This window comes from Chenopodium quinoa, unplaced genomic scaffold (assembly GCF_001683475.1).
Source record: "Chenopodium quinoa cultivar QQ74 unplaced genomic scaffold, ASM168347v1, whole genome shotgun sequence".
Classification (NCBI taxonomy): domain Eukaryota; kingdom Viridiplantae; phylum Streptophyta; class Magnoliopsida; order Caryophyllales; family Amaranthaceae; genus Chenopodium; species Chenopodium quinoa.
The window spans coordinates 8,148,575-8,156,172 of record NW_018743920.1 but is presented as its reverse complement, the minus strand read 5'-3'; the positions used below and the strand labels follow the sequence as shown (position 1 = coordinate 8,156,172).

Below are 7,598 nucleotides of genomic sequence, written 5' to 3'. Positions count from 1 at the left end.
TAAAGCATAAAATCATAATACTACGATAAAATTCTATAATAAATGCAAACTAATTAATAGAGTTTATTCGCCAATGGATCATAATTTATTCAATTATTTTCTTCAGAATTAGGAAAGAAATCAGCTGCTTCCAGGTGAGTTTTATCAACGTAATCAAAATCACCTTCGCCATCCTCGTACACCAAATTTGTTTCCAATAATATCAAGAGCTACAAATTCGAGTTTTGCAAGGTTTGACATGATTCACTGATATTTAAAACAATATTATAAATTAGGAACTAAGATGAAATATATATATATATATATATATATATATATATATATATATAGTAATAATCACTAATAAAATCCACCATCACCTAAATTAGGCTTCTAATTTGAGTCAATACCAGTAACACCCAGAGAAAACTATTAATCAACCAAATTAACAAACAAGAATTAGGAAAACTCATGGCCAATTAACTGTTATCAAATTGATTACACCTTTCTACAAATTTTCAATGCCACAACACATGAAATCTGATTATTAACTTTTATATCAGGGTAATAATCCCATGCTATTTTCACACAAATTGCAGGCAACAACTCACTCTAAATTACTCCTCGAAACCGTTCTATACTTCATAAAACACCAATTATATCAATTAAAACCATGACCCAATTAAACTAAGATTCAAGCAACTAATTTAATCATTATAAGTTATGAAAGTCAACTCCCTGTTTCACATAAACCCCATGAAATCATCAAATCCAAGTGATATAAATACACCACGAAACCGAAATGCGCAAATAGCTATCAACTACAATGATCATAATTTATACATGGATTTTGATTCTTGAAAATTAGACAAGAAACTGGAAGATAGCAGGCTCATGATGCATATAAGTCGCGTAAAATCGGTAGGGGGAAAACAGTCCATAATTTCGTCAAATTAAAAACCGATTTTATACAAGGTAAGCCTAAATCATGCATTCTAAACTAGGTGAAATCTAATCTAAGGGATAGTACTAGTTACCTTAAAATTAGAAGTGCAAGAACGAGTACAAACAAGCCCGACGAACAAGAATCGATGGTATCGGCAGAGCAACGGTGGTTTCGGCAGAGGGGTTTGGGAAATTACCTTTCTGGTTGGTGTTCGTGAAATCAAGAGGTAGCAGTATTGGGGAAAATTTGAGAGTATGTTGGGAGTTACTTTGATTGTCGTTTTGAGATGCTTCAATTGATATTGAAATCAATCTAGAGTAATGGTGCTGATAACGTGTTATAAAATAAGGAGAAAAATATGAGAGATGGAGAGAGAATAGATCCGCTTGTTATTCCATAGAGTACGGATATATATATATATACAATATAACTAGGGTTTGCTTAGATAACAATAAACCCTAGATCTAGAATATTCCGGAATGATACAAGGAGGATAATGGATATCCACAAATATTTCATAACAAAATCGACATTGTTGAATGTTTTTTTTTTTTTTTTAAATTATTAAATCATGTGGTTTATATTTATGTACATATCTTTTTCATATTTATAACATGCTTGATAATGGGCTAAGATGGTTAAATAGCCAACTTTGTTATAAATGGTTAGGTGTTTGAATCTCCTTAGCCTTATATTTTTATATGAAGTGATGTGATATAACGATTAAGGTTAATTCAGTGATGAAAATGATTTTTCGTAGCACATGGACGTTTTTATAAACGCCTTTTCTTATATTAGTATAGATTTATTGGCTTTTAAATACTTCATCTGTTTTTTTAGTTGACATGCTTCTTTAGTCATGTTTGCCAATGTACAAATTTAATCATTAATATATTTAATTATCGATAAGCAAAAATTATAAAAAGGTGATATTTGGAAAATATATAGTCACGAATCTAACAAGATCTCACATGACAATATTTTTCATTACGTATAAAGCACAAAATTCGGTTAAAGGAGAGTGTGTGAATAGTGCTAAAGTTAAAACGTGTCAACTAATAAAAAACGGGGGTAGTAAAAAACTAGTACTGGTATTAATTACGAGTAATTCAAGGAAAATGCTATACATTATTCAAAAAAAAAAGGAAAATGCTATACATTAGGGCTATGAATAAAAAGCCAAAAAAGAAAACTATTAGTGAAATATATTTATTAATTACACTGATTTGCGCGTGATTTTATCATGCATTCCTAAACTAATATCAAACAAGGAAAGTTACCCATTATACGAGTATTAGTAAAAGTTGTTAAGTACTCCCTCTACATTTTATTACTTAATTCATTTGCACTTTTTGCACTATTTATTTGGCCTACTTTAACTAATATTTGTGATTTATACATAAAAAAAATATATAGTTTTGTGGATACTTGATATCGTCTCAATGAATAGATTATTATATTTCAATTGTTACAATTTATACTTATGATAATTAAAGATATTACTAATAAAAATTTTACATCAACATAGGTATTCAGGAGAAATAAAACAAGTAATAAAATACGGAGGGAATACTAGTATATTGTTGGGCCCAGTCTCTGAAAGCCCACGTTAAGCAAAGAAGCAGCACAAATACCTACTCATTGTTAGGGATAGATTTCCATACAATGAACGGGACCTAAACTAGTAAGGGGATATTGGATCACGATTCTTGTTTAATTTATACTTCATTCGTTTCTATTTAGTTGACACGTTCAATTTAGGCACACATATTAAGTAAAGGAGAGGATGAGAGAAAATGATAAAGCAAGTGGGGTATAATAAAAAAGCAAGGTATGATACTTACCCAAAAAAAAACGTGTCAACTAAAAATAAACTTCCTAAAAAGGAATACGTGTCAACTAAAAAAAAAAAAGGATTACCATTATCAAATGTTTGGTTAAAAGGTTTGGTAACAATTACCTTTACCTAAGAGGGATTCCACCCATTTGTTACCTCTTTAAAAACTTAAGGTTAAAATACCCTAACCCTTCAAAGATAATAGTTAAATGATTCCTTTCTCTCCTCTTATTTGTTTTTTTTTTCCAAATTATTTCCATTGTTCTAACCCAACGCCCCCTAAATGTGAATGGTGTGTTTTCAAATCTCATACAAAAACTTCACTATTACATTTAAAAGTAGAAATACAATTTCTAATTATTACAATTTAAGTTTTATAATCCAACTATCAATCTATATTCTATCATAGCCGGCATAAACATGATTAAGATCAATAAAACGAGCGAACTGTGGTTAAAGCTTTACAATGCTAATGATTTCCACCAAGAATTTACCTTTTATTCAAATATTGATTTTTCTGTTTATTGTATAATCAGAATCTTTGCTTGACACTCTCCAGAAAGTCTAAAGGACATACAAAACTTAAGAACGAACATACTCAGACGACCAAAACTATAGAAAATTATGCCATCCTAGCTTAGGTACAAGGCTCGTAACAACGTGCACCACAACTTATATCCTTTACAATTTACTCCTCGGCAGAAAGAGGGACTGATTCCACCTGAAGAAATGCAAAAAGAAAAACATCAAAAAGTGTTTGGATCATGATGAAGGTAATTTAGGTGCTATCAGATACCAGAAATTGTTAGATGACCCTGAAAAATAAGTAAAGAGTGCCATTACGATTTGCTATACTAGTGCTGAAGACGGATTTTAAGTGTCAATAATTCTAATTTTGTGCATGTTTGTAATAAAAATTGAATAGAGGTTTAGATCCCATTAAGATGAGCATAATCAACTTACCAACTTGTTATACCCAATGGCCATCAACATATCAATGTAGCGATTAGCCTTGCTCTTATCAGGCTTAGAAGTATACTTCGAAAAGCCATAAACCCCGGCAAGTGTGAGCAGCTTCTTTGAGTAAATTTTCCATGTATATCTGCATAATTTCGAGCAAATCAAACGCAAAATGAAAGTAGACATAGAAAAATGAAAGTAGGGAAAACAATTAAACAAACTGCATTGTGTATAAATATTGGGCTTACTTCTCCTGGATTCGTTCTAGTCCACCCTTTGAGATAAGCTCCCAATGGGTAGGATCAACCTTGCACTTCTCAAAGAAATCAACTATTAGTTCAGCTGCTTTATCACCTTGGTATGGATCAATATGAAACCCGGACTTGCCATGAGCTATAATCTCAGCAGGGCCACCATTACAAGTCGCAAAAGTTGGCAACCCTGAGGTCATTGCTTCAATGACAGTCAACCCAAAGGCTTCGTAGAGAGCAGGCTGAAAAAACGCCCCCTTTGTATCTGCTATGTACCTATAAAGTTCCCCATTTTTCATCCTGCTCATCTGAACAGAAATCCACCTAAACTTCCCATTCAAGTTGTATTTTCCTATGAGTTCATACATCTTCTTTAGCTCCTCCCTTTCCTCAAAGTCCTGAGACTCTTTACTCCGATCTCCGGCTACTATTACAAGGTTAACCAATTCCTGAAGCCTCTTGCTTTTTCCATACCACTCAACAAGTCCTGTGATGTTCTTCACTCGGTCAAGTCTTGCCATAGAGAATATGATTGGCTTGTTTCGGTCCTTGAGCACGCCCCTGTGTCAAATAGTGACTGTTTCAGAATCTAAATAAGTAATAAGCTAAGTTTTGTTAACAAGTGTGGGGGAAAAGATAATTTTACATGTATTCCTTGTTCTCAACAGAGCCATAAAGCATTTCTTCAAGTCCAGGGTGTAGTTGGGTAAATCTCAACTCCTTTTTGGTGTATGGAAAGTAAATCGACATATCAGCTCCTGGTGAGACGATGTTGAATTTAGGATCAAAGATATTAACTCCATTGACAACTCGGAACAATCCAGGAAGAGTGAACGCCATGTGAGACTCATACTGTCCTACTTTGTTCTTACTGCGAAATAAAAGGGCATAGATATTAATGATATAGCTAGAGTAAAAAAAAAATTGGTACAGAAATAATTGCTCAGAAATATTAGAAATGAGGGCATTTACTTTCCAGCAATTTCTTGAAATGAACTAGTAATGATGAAATCCGTGTAGTTCATGGCTATAAGATCAGCTGTGAACTGACAGGAAAAGTGGTATTTGTCCTCGAATTCCTTCCAATACACGTCTGAATTTGGATACTTTGTCTTCTCCAGAGCATGAGCAATCGTGCACTTCAAATATTTATATAACAATGATAGATAAGAGAAAACATTCCAACAATAAGTCTATAAACAAAGAGGGGATTACATAATCAAGGGAACACACCATAGTAACTCCTAGTTTATGTGCCAAAAGCAAGGCAACCATGTTCCCATCACTGTAGTTTCCAATTATCAAATCAGGCGTGGTTTGCAGCTCCTTGGAAAGTTCATTTGCCACTTCCTAAGGTTAAAATAATATTAATGTTTCTAAATTTGAAGGGTGTAAAGAGTGAAAATAATATGAATGATTCATATATGCTATTTACCTCAGTGAATGTCTCTAGGTAAGGCCATACTTCAAATCTTGATATCCATTTCTTAACCATTCCTTTCTTGGTTCTGAATGGAACACGGATGATGTCAGAGTTCTGAGTTCCATAAACCCTCTCAAGGCGCTGCCCACAGGTGGTACCAGCCACATCTGGTAGCAGACGAGTGACCTGTTATATATACGAATTCAGCAGATAGGAAAAATGAGCAAGTAGTTTGTATATATTAGGCCAAGAAATGCGGGAACTAAACCATAAACATACAATAAGGATTCGTGGGATTATGTCTAGTCCTTGCTGCTTAATGCGTAGTATCATTTCAGCCTCTAATGCACGAACTTGATCTAAGATATATACCACCTACAGATCATACATAAGAAATACATGAACTGAATAAAAAGAAGAAAATGTAATAAAAAGTATTTATCAATTGATTCTAAGTTGTGATGATGAACCTGGCCACCAGTGTCAGGATAACCTAAGACGTTTTCCTGGGCAAAGTAACCATGAGGAGATAGAATTACGAGGTTGAAAACCAAAGGGATTCTGCTAAGAAACTTCTCGAGACTGGATGGATCAGGAGCATTAATAAGGCCTAGAAGCAGGCTGATCATGCCCAAAGAACGCTCAGCATTGTCACCCCATCCTCTCTCAAATCCAATCTCCTGGAGCTTCATCTCAAAGTCAGAGTATGGAGTAGTAGGAGGTTGGGCGAGTAGATATTCCTGTGCGTTAAGCAATGCAGACTTAAGAGCATTCAGGTCCTCAATTTTGTCATTCAACATCAAAGACTGCACCCAAAAGAAGAAAAATTAATCAAACATCAAACTTTGGTTAGCCATTAATTAATGAAGTAGTGGGCTTCACTGTTACCTTCCCTTTATAGTGATGAGCTCGGAGAAAATCAAGAAGATTAACCATGCCTTTTCCGTCTTGGAACATCTTAGCAGAAAGGCTGCAGTTGAGGAACTCAGCGCCATTCCCAATTGACTGGGGAAGAGAGGGAAGGTTTAATGATCCACAGGATGGTTCGAAATCCAGTTCGAGTACAAACTTTTCCTTCAAGCTGCATTATATTAAACCAAGATTCACAAAACAACCCTTGTTGAGGAGGAGGTTATAATAGTGTATTTGACTGTTAAAAATAATAATGTTTACTTCTCATCGACCACCATTTCTTTGAGTCTTAGAAACTCTGCCGTTGTCAGTTCCTTAACCACACGATTCTTGATGTCAAAAGATATGTAGTTCCAGACACCCAGATTCTGACGAATAACAAGAGCAATTGATGGAAGGAAAACTATTGCTTCCTGCAAAAAAAAAAAAAAAAAAAAAAAAAAAAAAAAAAAAAAAAAGGAAAGAGAGAGAGAGATCAGAAAAGCAGTATTGCTTTCAGCATAAAAGAAGGGATCAGTAAGGTTGTAGCACCTGAGTAGACCTAATAACTTCAGCAAAAAAACCCATCAGCAAGATTCAGCTCTTCAAATTCAGCAAGCAGTTGCTGACGCTGAAGGATTGCTTTTCCGTGGGTCTCAACTCTGCATCAAAGTTCATAGATTAATAAGCATTATTAAGCATCAAATTTAAACTCGTATATTATATGCATTATTATCACAATTATGCAAGTAGTAAGTTGATACAATGAATGCCACTGCACTACCTCCCTCATGCCCTTCCACCCCCGTAACAAGATATGCAAAGTAAGGAAAAATCACCTCGAGAAGAACATGAGAATCTCATTTTGGTGAGTAGATAATGCTTCATCTAAACGAGCCTTAAGATTAGCAGCCATTTTATTAACTGAAGAAGGGAGAAATAATAGACAATTGAAATTATAAGCGGCTAAAAATATGTATGAACAAGGATGAAAGATTGCAGAATTTATACCTGATGAGTCCTTGGTCCGAAGAAAACCATCAGAAGTATTTTTGGTAAATTTCTTACCACCAATGCTGACATGCTCTGTATGTGATATTTTAAAGATATTTTATCTACTCAGCAAGAAAACTATACGTGTAAATTTTCTACCAAAAAGATAAAATCTAGTCGGATAATAATATGAAAGTTTCCATATATGCATATATTCCTTTGAATATATTGCCCAAGGAGGATTCACTGCTATAGTGCTATCCAAGAAAGAGATAATAAGTCGTGCAAATCTCAATGATTTTTCTATTATTTCTGTCA

At 34.1% G+C, this 7,598-nt stretch overlaps 1 pseudogene; it reads right to left on the bottom strand.

Moving 5' to 3' along the window:
- Positions 1-3,073: 3,073 nt before the first annotated feature.
- LOC110688395 lies at positions 3,074-7,261 on the bottom strand (annotated as a pseudogene).
- Between the last annotated feature and the right edge of the window lie 337 nt (positions 7,262-7,598).